This window comes from Phalacrocorax aristotelis, chromosome 3 (genome assembly GCF_949628215.1).
Source record: "Phalacrocorax aristotelis chromosome 3, bGulAri2.1, whole genome shotgun sequence".
NCBI classification, from domain to species: domain Eukaryota; kingdom Metazoa; phylum Chordata; class Aves; order Suliformes; family Phalacrocoracidae; genus Phalacrocorax; species Phalacrocorax aristotelis.
This window is the reverse complement of record NC_134278.1, coordinates 6,785,777-6,800,382: the sequence shown is the minus strand read 5'-3', so window position 1 is coordinate 6,800,382 and position 14,606 is coordinate 6,785,777. Positions and strand designations below refer to the sequence as shown.

The 14,606-nt window shown below is 40.2% G+C and overlaps 1 protein-coding gene across 1 annotated transcript in view; it reads left to right on the top strand.

The window, feature by feature from the left end:
• The window catches only part of RCAN2 (regulator of calcineurin 2), a 99,902-nt gene that overhangs the window by 32,867 nt on the left and 52,429 nt on the right, over positions 1 to 14,606 (top strand). The window lies entirely within an intron of this gene.

Here is a 14,606-nt window from a genome sequence, read left to right as displayed (position 1 = left end):
CAAAGGCCAGCTGGAGGCTGGTCATTAGTGGTGCACCCCAGCCTTGATACTAAGGCCAAGGAATGTGTAGCATCTTCATTAATGACCTGGTTGATGGGAGCAAGTGTACCCTCAGCAAGTTTGAAGGCAATACAAAACCAGGAGGAGTGGCTGATGGACCAGATGGGTGTGCTGCCATCGAGAGGGTCAGCAACAGGCTGGAGAAATGGGCCAACAGGAACCTCATGAAGTTCGATAAAGGAAAATGCCAAGTCCTGCCCCTGGAGAAGAAGTACCCCATGCACAGGCTGTGTTGGGGACTGACTGGCTGGAAAGAAATGGCCCTGAAGTCCTGGCAGGCACCAAATTGAACACGAGCCAGCAGTGCATACTGGAGGTGAGGAAGGCCAAAGACGTTCTGGGCAGTATTCAGATGAGTGGTGGCAGCAGGCTGAGGTGATCCTTTCCCTCTGCTCACTCTCATCTGAGTGCTGTGTTCCAGAACAGGAGTTCTGCACTCCCCAGAACCAGAGACAGACATACTGGAGAGAGCCCAGCAAAGGGCCATGAAGGTGATGCGGAGATTTGAGCATCACATAAGGAGAGGCTGGAGAAGAGAAGGCTCAGGGGGATCTTATCAGTGTGTATAAATATCTGAGGGGGGGAATGAAGATTCTTCTTGGTAGTATCCAGTGAGAAGAAAAAGCAGTGGGCACACACTAAAGAAAACGAAAGTGAAATTTCATTTAAATACTACAAATGTTTATAATAAGTGTTTGGTTGTAAGGTGGTCAAGTGCTAGCACAGCTTGCCTAGAGAGACTGTGGACTGTCAGTCTTTGGAAATACTCAAAACCTGACTGAGCATGACCCTGAGCAACCTGCTCCAGTTTGACCCTACACAGAGCAAGAGGGTTGGACTAAATGATTTCCAGGGCTGCCTTCCAGCTGCAACTATTCCCTGGTTCTTACTCCTTTTTCTCCTCTTACATAACAAGTCACAACTTAAGACTGTTCTTATAAAGCATTCTAACAAAAACTCTGTATGAAGTAGAATTTTCTTGGTAAATTCAGGAGTGTTGGTGTGCTACTATCAGACTTGCGGTTCCTGTTTGCCCTCACTTAAATTAATCATTGTAGACAAGTTATTTTAAAGTTATCAATTACTTGTACTGTTTTAAGTCATTAAAATAGTTTTATTGCACAAATTTGGGCACTTCTTCAACTGGCACTTCTCAAAGTCTTTACCCAAACAAAAATCAGGCTTTGGAAGTAAAATAGCTTCCAGTATGTTCTTAGTTTGTTATTAATGATCTCCTGTTAGGCTTGGATTTGATGCTGTATCCCCAATTTACTGATGAGACATGACCTACTGTTGCTCTGTGCTTCGTTGTCTTTTTTGGTATGAACTCTCTTTAAGTTGCCTTGAATCATTCCTTTTTTTTTTTTTTTTTTGCTTGACTTCAGTTATCAGCACAAAAGCTGGAGTTGATTCAGCTTCCCTATTCTTATCTGGCTCCTTAAATCCAGCTGGCCTTTTCTAATGGACACTGACGTGTGCTCTGCTGACAGTGTAAAAACTTAGATGACTGAAACCAAACTCCTGTTCCTTTTCTGACGTCTTTTTTGTTCTTTTATGCTGAATGTCACAAAATCTTTGTCCAGATTCCAGGTGACAGACCCAGACAATCCATCTAATTTTACCTATGCTCAGCAAACTTTGACTTTTAGAACTAGTCTTTCCCCCTGCTTCTATGGCTGAAGGAATGTATCAGCTGTAATAAGCTCTTAGCTGAGCTGACCGTGTGCTTGGGTTTCGTAACTCCCACGCTTTCTCCCATGGTATTTCATTATTCAAAACTGCTGTTAGACTTCTTCCTTATGAATCACTGTGACTATGATTCTGATGTATCTGATGATGCAAAATGATATGAAACAGGAGCATGCTCAGGCTTCTTTTTTCCCCCTCTCCAGCACTCTTACCTATTCATGCCATTATTTTACAGTTCCATTTCAAGTTTATCACCACCATTGCTTTGCACTTCTCCCCTCCCATGCTTAACTTAAAACTCTTTCAAATTATTGCTATTGGAAGGAGACAGCAGTGCCAATCTTGCCGTCCACTTAGCGTTTCCGCAGATGTCTTGGACCTTGTTAGTCTGACAAGTGTGTATTTGTTTGCTATGCCACCATCATCTTTTAGCTATCCCTTCTTTAACTGTGCTCGTTATTGAACTGAGGTGTTGTGAAGTGACATAATTACTTGTGTCTCTTTACCTGGAAGTATTCTTCTCCTGAAACCTGGGATTGTGTTGGCTTTTTCCAAACTTTATTACATTAACTTACCAGCACTGCCAGCCTGTGATAAAATTCTAGTCCTGATCTCGATCTTCCTGTGCTTTGAAGGCACCTTGAACTTTAAGCTGTTGGCAGTTTCGTGAGTGCCTGTCTGTTGCGTGGGTTGTCATTAATATGCCAGATAATATTACTGCTAATAATCTGTTTCAACAGAGTCTGTATTAATAACCTTCCCCGGGTCTGGTAGTTCCTCTGTTGGCACTGAAGGTAGCGCTATCCTCTTCTACACTTATTAGTTTCTATTCTAGTCCTGTCTTCTCTGCATTAACAAAAAATTTTCTGCCCAGTACTGTATCAGGTGACTTATTGTGTGTGATCCACCATTTATTTATCAGAAATAACATGTGACTATCTCTGTATCTGTAAGTCCTCCCGGACTTCCTGAGGGAAAGACCAGCCCAGAGTCTCTGGACAGTACCAAGTGTCATATCTAAATTTGACATGTTTTCTGATTAATAAAGTTGTTGGTACTGCTTCCCACTCACCAAAGGAAAGAATGCTTCAATTACAGGCAAAGCAAATTCTGTACAGCTGAATTGTCCATCAGTATTACACAGAGAAAATTATACTCAGAAATAAAACTTAAAAAAAAATAATCTGTTAGTTGCAGCATGCAACTATCCTGTAGATTACAAAATCACTGTAGGAGGAAACTGATTTTTAAATGGTGAAAAAGAAATCCTCATTCTTTTTCTGCCTTGTTTAATTCTGCTTTAAAAAACCCATTTCTTTACTCAGCTTTTGCTCTAGAAGTAGTGCTAAACAGTTCTTAACCTATAATCCCTTCTACATTTGAGGGGCAGAAGGAACTACTTTTGATTTTGTACATTAAGCTTGCATGAATGTTTTATTTCCAGAAATTTGTATAGTAATAAATAAATCAGTAAAAATAAATATTTGTGTTTATCTTAATAAGCTGAAGAATTTATTTGGCAAATTGAAATACAGCAGTTGCTGTAGCTAGGGAATGGTTCAAAGGCATTAGAAGAAAAGTCAAAGATGTGAGTTGTTAGAATTTAAGTAATTTTTCCAGATCTTAAATTGACATTTAAAAAAACCACAGAACTCCAAACCTCTCAATGCCTTGAAGATTCTCTGTGGCATTGTTTTGTACTTGGTAACTACTCTGCCTTCCAGAAAAGCTTTTGCTATCTATATGTTTCCTAAATACCACGAGATATTTGCCCCATCCCTGGAAACACTCAAGGTCAGGTTGGATGGGCCTCTGAGCAACCTGATCTACTTGAGGATGTCCCTGCTCACTGCAGGGCAGTTGGGCTGGATGACCTCTAAAGGTCCTTTCCAACCCTTCTATGATTGATGATATTTTAGTAGCTTTTGAACATTTATTTTTCATTTTTATAGCTAGGCCCACATGTAAGCAGTTCTCAATATAGAAATTTCTCTGTCTGTCGTCCACCTTCTCACTTGTATCTTTACAGGAGCAAGGCAGCAAGTTGGGACTGTCTTTATGGATGTCAGAATATGTATCTTTATGAACGAGTGTCTTTTAGTCTCTGTTGGTTTCTGTTGCCACTAAGGTAGGATCAGTGTACGACTGACTGTACCTTGCCCCTATTCCATGACCATTGTGCTTCCTGGCTTGTAGCTAGATGGTGGACTGATGGGAGTGTCTTTTGGTGGTTAGCAAGATGCTCTCTTAATCTTTTATGTGGAGATTTTTTTATACTATTGGCATCGCTACAGTGAATGTGACACTGTAAAGATTCCGGTGGTCTTCTCTTAGGACAGTCTAATATGGGGTAGACCTCTGCCCTGCAACAGTCTGCAGCCTGATAAAGGAATTGTTTTGCTGGGGAGTTTGTTCTTTTTAAAATCTGCTTACTGTATATGGTCTGGTACATGTCCCTTCAGAAATTTGGCTGCATTCTTTGGTGTATTAAAGTATTTTGTAAATAGCAACCAGACATTACAATAATATTTTAAAATGCTAAAAGAACACTGAACAGGAAATATATAACTCGTTCAGTTGCTCTGTCCAAAAGATAAGAAGTAATTTTTTGTTCAAGTTCTAATTCAGTTATCTTAAAGGAATGTTTTTTGGCTTGTGACTGTCTTCAATTACTTCCTTGTGTCATAGAAACATAAACATGCTTGAGATACACTTAGTAATTTAGAGTGGGAATAAATCTGTATTAGCTGCAGAGCATATCCTTTCCATGAGAAGTGGTTGCTATAATTTGATATCATCCATTGTTAGAATACTTTTTAGCAGTCTTTAAAAAGCTAATTTAAAGAGTTGTGACCTTCCTCTATTACGTGCATTTCAGAGCATGAATTTCTTCTTCAAGTTGACGAAAACAGTGCCATGAAATAAAACAGCGTAGTTCCAAGTACTCCTCTGAGAGCAGGTGGTACACCCAAGGTGCCTCTTGCTGTGTGTTGTAATATTTGAGCCTAATTTTATCTCTGTCGCCTGCGGAAATTGTAATATAATTGGTGATATCTCAAGTGAACTGAGGTAGAATTTTGCTCATTCGTCTTAAGTTGGAAGGGTGAGTATGAAGTTCTGACTGTAAACACTCAGCTTATGGCTGAAACTTATAGATACTATCTTAAAGTTGCGTATTAAATTACAAATTAATACTTGTATTTTTTTCTTTTCAATAATGACCAAACTGCCTTTTTACAGTAAGTCCTACTTGCTTTATACTACAAAGAATTCCTTTACACAGGAAAGCTGTGAAACAATTGGTGACCTCCAAACTAATATAACCTCAAGTTCATGTTTTATGGTAAGCATCCGGATAGAGTGCCTTACATCAAAGGGCATAGGGTGGAGAAATGGTTGGGGTTTCTTAGTTAGACTTTCTTTTTCCCCTCAGCTGGGATCCTGTGCGTTATGTGAAAACTGAGGCTGTTAGATTAACTCTAATGGTTTGAATTTTTTGATTTCTGAATGATTCAGTGCTGGCATTCTCCCTCTTCATAGCTTATTTGCATTGTTCTAATTTAACTGACTAAGGATAAAATTAAGTTATCTATAGCTGTGTGATAAACTTTAATTTCCTGTATAAGGGAAAGCTGTAGATTCTGTATCAGAGATATATCCATAACTGTTCTGTGAATTGATTCATATAAGTAGAACAGAATATTACCTTGAATTCTTGATAATGGATTACAAAAATAAGCAGCAGATTAAAGTTATATTATCAATAAATACTCTCAGATAATTTGAAAAGCTTCCTTGTGAAGAAATACAAAAATAACTTAATGTACATTGCTTGACTCTGAGGTAAAGTAAGCTGTCATAAGGTTGTGAGCAAAATTCAGAGTGGAAAGGGACTGGGGCACAAGTGGTCGTTATTATAAATGCAGACTTGAGTAGCAGGTAAATTCATACGGTCCTAACAGGCAATTTTAACTACAGTCTTTGTTAGAGTTACGCTTCACTTGGATGCTTAAGTCTAGCTTGGACAAAATAACAGATGGACTGCACTATAAACTCCACATCAGACTAATGGGCCTGTATCTCTGTCCTGACATGCAGAAATCAAAGGTAGTTGCTTTGGGATTAAAGTTATGACTTCGTGGGATTTTTACTTAGCATTTTCTGAGATCACAGAATCACTGCTTGGAAGGGACCTCAGAGATCATCTAGGCCATCCTTTCTAGGAAGGGCACAGTCGAGACAAGATGGCCCAGCACCTTGTCCAGACGACTCTTGAAAGCGTCCAACGTGGCTGAGTCAACCCCTTCCCTGGGGAGATTATTCCAGTGGTGACTGTCCTCACTGTGAAAAATTTCCCTCTCGTGTCCAATCAGAATCTCCCCAAGAGCAATTTCTGTCCATTCCCCCTTGTCCTCTCCATGGGATTCCATGTAAAAAGGGACTCTCCATCTTCTTTGTAGCTACCCCTTAAGTACTGGTACACGGGGATGAGATCCCCTCTGAGCCTCCTTTTCTCCAGGCTGAACAAACCCGGCTCTCTCAGCCTATCCTCATATGGCAGCTTCCCAATCCTGTGATCATCCTGGTGGCCCTTCTCTGGACCCCTTCCAGCCTGTCCACATCCTTTTTGTAGAGCGGGGACCAGAACTGTACACAGTACTCCAGGTGTGGCCTGACAAGCACTGAGTAGAGCGGGATGATGACTTCTTTCTCTCTGCTGGTGATGCCCTTTTTGATGCAACCCAGCATCCTCTTGGCCTTCTTGGCCACAGCAGCACACTGTTCGCTCATGTTGAGCTTCCTGTCCACCAGGACCCCCAGGTCTCTTTCCACAGAGCTGCTTTCCAGCGAGGTGCAACCTGTCTGTGCTGCACTCCTGGATTATGTTTTCCCAGGTGCATGATCTTATACTTTTCCTTGTTGAACTTCATAAGATTCTTGCTGGCCCACTCTTCCAGCCTATCCAGATCTTCCTGCAGGGCAGCTCTCCCTTCTGGAGTGTCTACTTCCCCACTCAACTTGGTGTCATCAGCAAACTTCATCAGGCTACACTTGATGCCGGTATCCAGATCACTTATAAAGATATTGAATAACATTGGGCCCAATATCGATCCCTGGGGGACTCCACTAGTGACAGGTTGCCACTTGGAAAAGGAGGCATTTACCACCACCCTTTGGGTGCGGCCTGTCAACCAGTTCCCCACCCACTGCACAGACCACTTGTCTAGGCCATAATGCATTAATTTCTCCAGGAAGAGGCTATGGGGGACTGTATCAAAGGCCTTGGAGAAGTGCAGGTAGACAATGTCCGCTGCCCGCCCCATGTCAGCCAGGCAAGACACTTTGTCATAGAAGGGACCAGGTTTGTCAAGCACGATCTGTCTTTAGTGAAGCCATGTTGGCTTTTCCCAATTACGTGCTTCATTTGACTTGTGATGGCCCCCAGGAGGATTCGTTCCATAACTTTCCCAGGGACTGAGGTAAGGCTGATGGGGCTATAGTTACCCGGATCCTCCCTCAAGCCTTTCTTGTAGATATGGGTAACATTTGCCTTCCTCCAGTCCTCTGGGACATCCCCCGTTCTCCATGACTTCTCGAAGATTATGGAGAGTGGCCTCACAATGATGTCAGCCAGCTCTCTCAACACCCTCGGGTGGATGGGGTCAGGGCCCATTGATTTGTAGGCGTCAGGCTCCTGTAGTAATTCACGTACTAACTCTTCCTTCACTGATGGTGGGTCGGTGTTTGGATCAACCGGCAAGTTTGTTCCCAAAGCCTGGGACCCAACAGTGTTGGTAAAGACAGAGGTGAAGAAAGTGTTGAGGACCTCTGCCTTTTCAGCATCGTTGGTGATCGACTCTCCTAATCTGTTTAACAGTGGGCCTATGTTTTCCTTCTATTTCTGCTTGTGGTTGACATACCTGAAGAAACCTTTCTTGTTATTTTTGACATCTACGGCCAGTTTCAATTTGAGTCGGGCTTTTGCAAATTTAGATCTAGCAAATTTATTTTTTTTTTAGCTTTGCAATTTGAATATTTTAAATTTTTTTTTTTTTTACTAATAGTGGTTAAACAGGTCCAGTAGGCTCTACAAACCATTAACAGGCTTTACAAAGTAAGGTGGTGAGGAATAACATGTATGCCTGAGACCTTGTCTTAACTGACAGTTTGCATCTACCATAGCCTTTGTGTGGCATGTGCAGAGCTGCTGCCTCACCCGTGCAAGGATGGCATTGTTCAAAAATGGGAAGAATCTGCACTGGTAGGCATAGAGGCTTCCTCTGTGTAGGCTTTTTAGTGGGAGCTTTAATTTGGCCAGAGTATCTACTGCAGATGAGACTTCCCAGGGATCTGGATGACTCGAATCAGAAATACTTCAGTTGGTTTGTTTTGGTTTTTTTCTTGAAGACTGTCAATACTGGAATGAGTTAGGATTTTTGTTTGGAAATGTTTTTCTATTAGAAAATGTTGTGTTTTGTGTAATGCCATGCATTTGGTTTGTTGTTTGCAGCTCTCAGTTTCAGAAAGAAGCTGATTGTTTAAATATTGAAAAATTGCTTTGAAATAAGTCCAATTTTCTGTCACTCATTTTTAATGTATCTGCTAATTAGTTACTGTCAATTTAATATTGACAATGCATTGTAATGCCCTTCCATTAGAGAGTGAATCAACACAGAATGACTAAATGATTTAGAACTGTGTTAAATACACATCTCTGAAACCACTGTACTGATACTTCATGTGTGAGATGACTGTACGGGAACTAGCTCTGTTTTAAGTTATTTTATTTTTGTTAATATCTGTTTAGAGCTGATCATGCTACATAAATTATTCAAATATTGAGTAAACTGAGAATGCAAAACAGAAGGGTGGAAGACTGGTTCTGGTCCTTTCCTGGGCTGGGTCAATGGAAGACCATTTATTTCTAAAGTTCTAGCTGGGAAAATAAGTCTGGTTTTTAGGGAGAGGAAAAGGGGTAAACTAAATCTGATCTCGTATCTTCACATAAGATACAGGCTCTTAAACGTGCCATTATGGTCTGTCTTCTGTTTGTGAAATCAAGAAATCAGCCTTGTGAGGAGGGACTTGGGTAAAGCAGTTTTATAAGTACATGACAAGTTCACTGACATTTTAAAATTACTTGGATTTCTTTTTTTTCCTGATCATCAGGTATATGCTCTAGGGAAAAAACAGAACTTTAGAGCCACTGGAGAAGCTTTATCTCTGACTTTTGGGTCCCATATTATCCAATCTCCATCTCTCCTTTGAAAATAAATAAAAAATCTTAGCAAAGGATTTATCAAAATGGATGACAGTGTCTTCTGTCTGTAATGAAGACAAGAAAGGATATTTGTATATGGTAAATTTTAAGTATCAACGCTTCTTTTTTGTCTACAGTTGGATCAGGGGATTAACAGGAGAAGAAACTGTCTTGTTTAAAGTGCAGCAAAATAAACATGCTATAATATCAGGATAAAATAGGAATTATGTAGGAAATCTGTTATTCATTGCTTCATTATTTGCTGTCTGCATGCTGTTTGACAGTTTACTCTTTCTTTTTTTCTCTCCTTTTGAACTGGACTGCTTTTGCTGGCTTGGCAGTAAGCACTGTTTTCTTTCAGCACAGCCACTAAATCTCTCACCTGCGTGTCCTGTGCAGAGCTGCAGTTGAGAGATAAGGTTGGTGTCTCTCACAGCAGTGAGCATTGGTATTCCAGGCTCTTCTTTCAAGGGCATTTTGCTGTGATGAAGCATCTCAAATGACAAGGAAAACATACAGGCATGTTAAATACCCTTGCTAGTCTGAGACAAGTAAGGGTAAACGGAAATTATTTAAAAACACATTTTGTAACTGTTAACAGAGTTCATGGATAACTGTAAATCACATTTTTAGGCAGGAGTATTACAGGCCTATCCCAGCTGGCATTATCCATTAAATAATGTCTAGTAATGGAGAGTACCTGTCCTCCCCAGCTTACACTTAAAATCCTAATAAAACACAAGGGCTCTGAGCCCTCCTGAATGCGTGTTCCTGCGTGTTCTTCATCCAAGGTCACAAAGGTAGTTCTGTGAAGATTGGAATCCATCTTTGCAGTGTCTGGCTCTTGTGTCAGCCTGTGAGCACCTCCATCTTCCCAAAATGAACTGAGAAGGTGCCTGAGATTTCAGAGTTTCTTGCAGCTTTCAGAGCACTGGCCTGGCATCCTGTGTGGGTTTGGCAGTATCTTAGAGAATCCATGTATGACCTAGTTTTAATTCTGTTTTCAAGTACTGCAGGAGTAAATATGTGTAAGCACATCACCTGCTTTGCAGTCTTTAATTTTATAAAAGATCTATGAATGAGAAATTTGCCTGGGAAACCTGTACTGCTGTACATCTACACTGTAGGTAAGTACCACCATTCCTATCTTGCTCTTAATGCTACCACTGTGCCTCAATTCCTTTATGTGTAGGATTCAGTTTGAGATCAACACTGATATTTAAATGTCATCTTATACATATGTACAATATGCACTGTATTTTTAAGTCTCTTGTAGTTGCTGGAAATCTAGTTAGGAATCAGCAGAGGTTAGAGCAATTCAGCCCATCCTCAACTACACATCAAGTGACGCGTCAGCAAAATCCCATGCTAGAGCCCATTGAGTGTATTGAACAAGAAGCATTCAGTTGCCCAAATTACAGGTGCTTAGTGCTATTTTAAATATCTTAATCTCTAAAAGAGAAGGGTCTTCTAGAGGTCCTTCATCACGTTCAGCAACGTCGTGTGTGTGTCTTGGATACCCTAAGGCATCTCGCATTGCACTAGCTGTCTATGCTGAAACAACACAGTTAAGTCCCAAGTCTGTTACCTACAATGGCAATGTATATACTGGTATGTGGGGAGCTACATCTAGTTCTCTTAATTTAAAACTGAAACCTATGCAATTTTTCTACGATACTGTAGATAGGCTGCAAATAGATTTAGCTTACACTGCAGGGTTACAATCCTCTTCTGTTATCAGGGATTCCTCTGTATTTTATATATTTTGTGGATGATTATCTGTTCATCAAATGAATCAAGGATGTCCTGACTTCTGAACTGGAGCAGCTCAGTTTGAGAGAAGGTTCTGTAGTCTGGAACCAGAGCAGTTCTTATCCTGTGTGGATCTGGCACAGTGAAGGATTCGTAACCACTTCCACTAGACAGAAGACACATGCACTGATTTCCACCCACTCACACCTCCCCGCATATACTTGGAAGCTAAGGAGTATGAATGATACTGCCGTGTTAAAAGTAATTGAACAATTCTGACTCAGAGTTGAAAGTCGTATGTTGCTAAATGAGACAGCAAAATGATGTTGGCTAAATGACATAGTTGTTTATTCGGTCACTGAAGTATTCTGAAATTATCACGTGTGGGTCTTTGAGTTGCTTGATATTGTCCTTATTAAAGGAGGGAGAAATCCTTCATTTATGTTTATGATTTGTTTTATTTTCTGGCTCCTGGACCTTCAGATTCTGAGATCTATAAGTGAGCCTAACAGAAAGTTGTTACCTACAGAAAAGCAAAAGATAATTTATAATACAGAAAAGTTACCTTTCCAAAAATCAAAGCCAGCCAAGGCGTGGTTCAGCTATGGATTTTTGAAGCCTTAGAGTTTCGGCACATATGAGGAACTTACTGATGACAGGTTTTTCTAGGTTTAATTAAACTTCTGTTTTCTTTTTCCCTCTGTCTAAAATTCAGTGTCTTTAAAAATCCTTAAACCATAGGAATGACTATTTGTTATGGGAAGGGGTTAATCAGAGTTCTTTTTTTTTTTTTTTTGTCACAGTAGTTGCCAATTTAGAATATATATAAACTTTAGCTCGGAGGTCAAACTCATGTTGGAAAAATCAGTGGTTTCGTAGCTGTTGGATAGTTCGTTGTTCCTTATTTATTTTAAACACAAGTTAAATTGTCTATCTACAAGATATTTTATTTGATATATAATTAATCTATTTGTCATCTTTGGGGGTTCAAAGAGGCTCTTTTTTATATCTTTATTGCTGTGTTGCATAGCCTCTGAAAATTCACGAAGCTTTGGTAGTAATTTAGAAGCTAGGAAAGAGAGAGTCGGTGCAGGCTTAACATGCTCTTGTTTCAGCTGTTGACTCCATTCTTGGAGAAGTTTGCTAATGGATGTTAATGGAATCTCAGGCTTCTTCATCTATTAAAGGGTATTCATCAAGTGTTAAAACCCTCACAACATTGTAAAAAGGTGCATAATTTAACAGAATAACATTTGATGGCCACATGTTTGGGAATTACAAGTGGGAATATTATTTCCAGGTAACTGTGAATTCATCTAGCATGGTGACGGTGGCTCATAGCATCAGGTAATGTGAAAGCAAATGAGATAAAATACATCTCCCTTAACTTCAGACCTCTCTTCTTGGATTGTCCTGAAAGTGCCAGCCTTTCACCCTTCAGAGTTGTAAACTACAGCATAGCAAGAGACAAGGATAACTCCTCCCCTCAGTTCCCATTTCTTGGCCCGGAGGCCTGGTCTGATGTGTTGCTGGTGTGTTCCTCTGGTGGATTTATCGGTTACTTCCATCCTTTTGGGGGTAACCTACTTCAGCACGAGTCAATGCTCGCTGTCATAAGCAAAAAATGATTATGCATGTTCTTTTTCCTTCTGTGGCTGAGCCTACTTAGTCTTCAATATTCCCCTTTCTTCTAACGCCTTTATGAAGGACCTCTTTGTAGGAGCCAACTTTGCTCCTGAAGCATTTTTCTGGTTGGCCTTTCTTATCTTCTGCTGCAGACAGAGAAACTGGAAGAGCTGTCTTTTTTTCTGGGCTTTCTTTGCAGGGCTGTCTGTTATGTGACTAAATTTTTATGGGTTTTTAAAAGTATTTTATCTTTTGTAATTCTGTTAAAAAAAGGATTATATTTGTAAAGGTATGTTTCTAGTGACAGGTATATAAGGGAGCTTGGTTTAAATACTTCTGACTTGTGCAGTGGGTTGAACAAGATTGGAAAAGATGCATATCATTAAAAACATCTGAGTCAGACACAATGTGAATCTGTTTACGGTGTCCGATCAGGCATCAAAGGGTCATTGATACAGGGTTTCTTTTTATTGTTCTGGATTTGCACAGCACCTTAATTTGGTTTGCACCTGCAAGCAGAGCTGCTACAGGGATAATCCCTCTGTTACTAGTAATAACGAGCACAAGCTTCACCCAGTGAGCAAAAAAAATGTCACATTTGCTTCTGAATTCAGCTGGTATTTTTGGTTATAATGTGGCTGATGTTACTGTGAGGTCCAGATACAGTGAGGTTTCCCTAAGGCTAAATCAGTAGTAGTTTGCTTGCAAAAGGAGGGTCAAGATTTTGCATAGGTTGTTTTAATGACCTGACAGTTGAGCTTGAAAAGTCTTAAATCTGTGGTGCTATTTATATGTATCAAGCTGAGACATAGCTATAACTATGGTAACACCGTAGAAAAAAAAAACTCCGCGCATAGGAATAAAGGTTGTAGTCTAGGACTGTGTTGTCCCGGTCACTGTACAAATACAGAATGCAAGATTGTCCCTGGCTGGAACAACAGGACTTATTTTTTCTTCTGATTTTGGAAACTTTTTGTCTTTTTGAAGAGGATTGCTGATTCATGTGTAAGACATGATCATCAGGTGTTAATCATCAGAAGGCCTAGTGGTGCTACAGGATTACACTGGTGCTCGTGAAGGAACAATGCCACTCCGAGTTAGGTTTGATCAGTATTACTCTGAGTTCAAGCGCCTGTTTTCTGGCTATACACGTAACTGTAAAACCTTGCTATTTCCATACTCAGCCTAGATATAGAAGTGGGTCTCAGTTGCTCTTAAATTCACTCCCCTGAAATACTCACACACAGTGAGTAGTGCCCGTTTAATTCCATGCGTGATTGTTAGTACGGACAAAACTTGACATGAATTGAGAACTGAGAAACTTCTGAATGACTGTTCAAAACTCTGTACTTCCTCTCCATTCTCAGAATTAGTGCCGTGGCCTTAAGCCCAGTGTAAACTGGCAGGGGATGACAAGAGAGTTATTTACTTCTGGATGCACTTACATTAGCATTCTAGTTCAGGTCCTTTTCTTCTGAGATGGTCTTCCACCCTCTGTGCTTTGGCTCACACTGCAGAGCGCTTTGCATGTGGGTTCCCTTCAGTCCGCAGGGCACATTAGAGAGAGCCTAAAATAATCCCTCTTGAAATACATGTACTGTTGATGTCAGGTCCTCAGCACCGACTGTTTTACTTGGGGAAAAAAAAAATCTGCTTGTATTAGTAAGTATTAATATTCCATATATTGTCTAGCCTTTAACTTTGAGGTGAAGCTTTAAGGTGTATACGTGATCCATAAATCGTCCGGCTTAGCACCCACCAACGAGAGCGCGGCTTTCCTGCTCGCGTGCTAGGACAAAAGCTGTGATTAGTAGCAGTTGGTGATCTGGAGAGCCTACTGAAAGAGTAGGTTCTTCGAGTATGCTGAAGTGCATTATGTGTCTATATCAATTTGTGTTTTCTAAATATGATACTTTAAAATATGCATGGAATATAGCTTTAATTTTTCTTGGGAGTTTGCTGAATTAGCCAGACCATCGAGAGCCAGAGTTAAGAATTGTTTTGGAAGAAATAGAAAGAATCTTCCTTTAAACGTGATTGAAAAAAAAGATGCCTGATCTGGAGAAAGCAGCCAATATTAATCAATTTTAAATTATCCGATAACAAAATTTTTTTACATTAGATAAGACTATAAGGAATTGTAGAGTGCCCTGAAAAAAAAAGATCTCATGCAGGATTATGTCTTGATTTCAAATGAGAAGTGAGCAGTAACAAATGG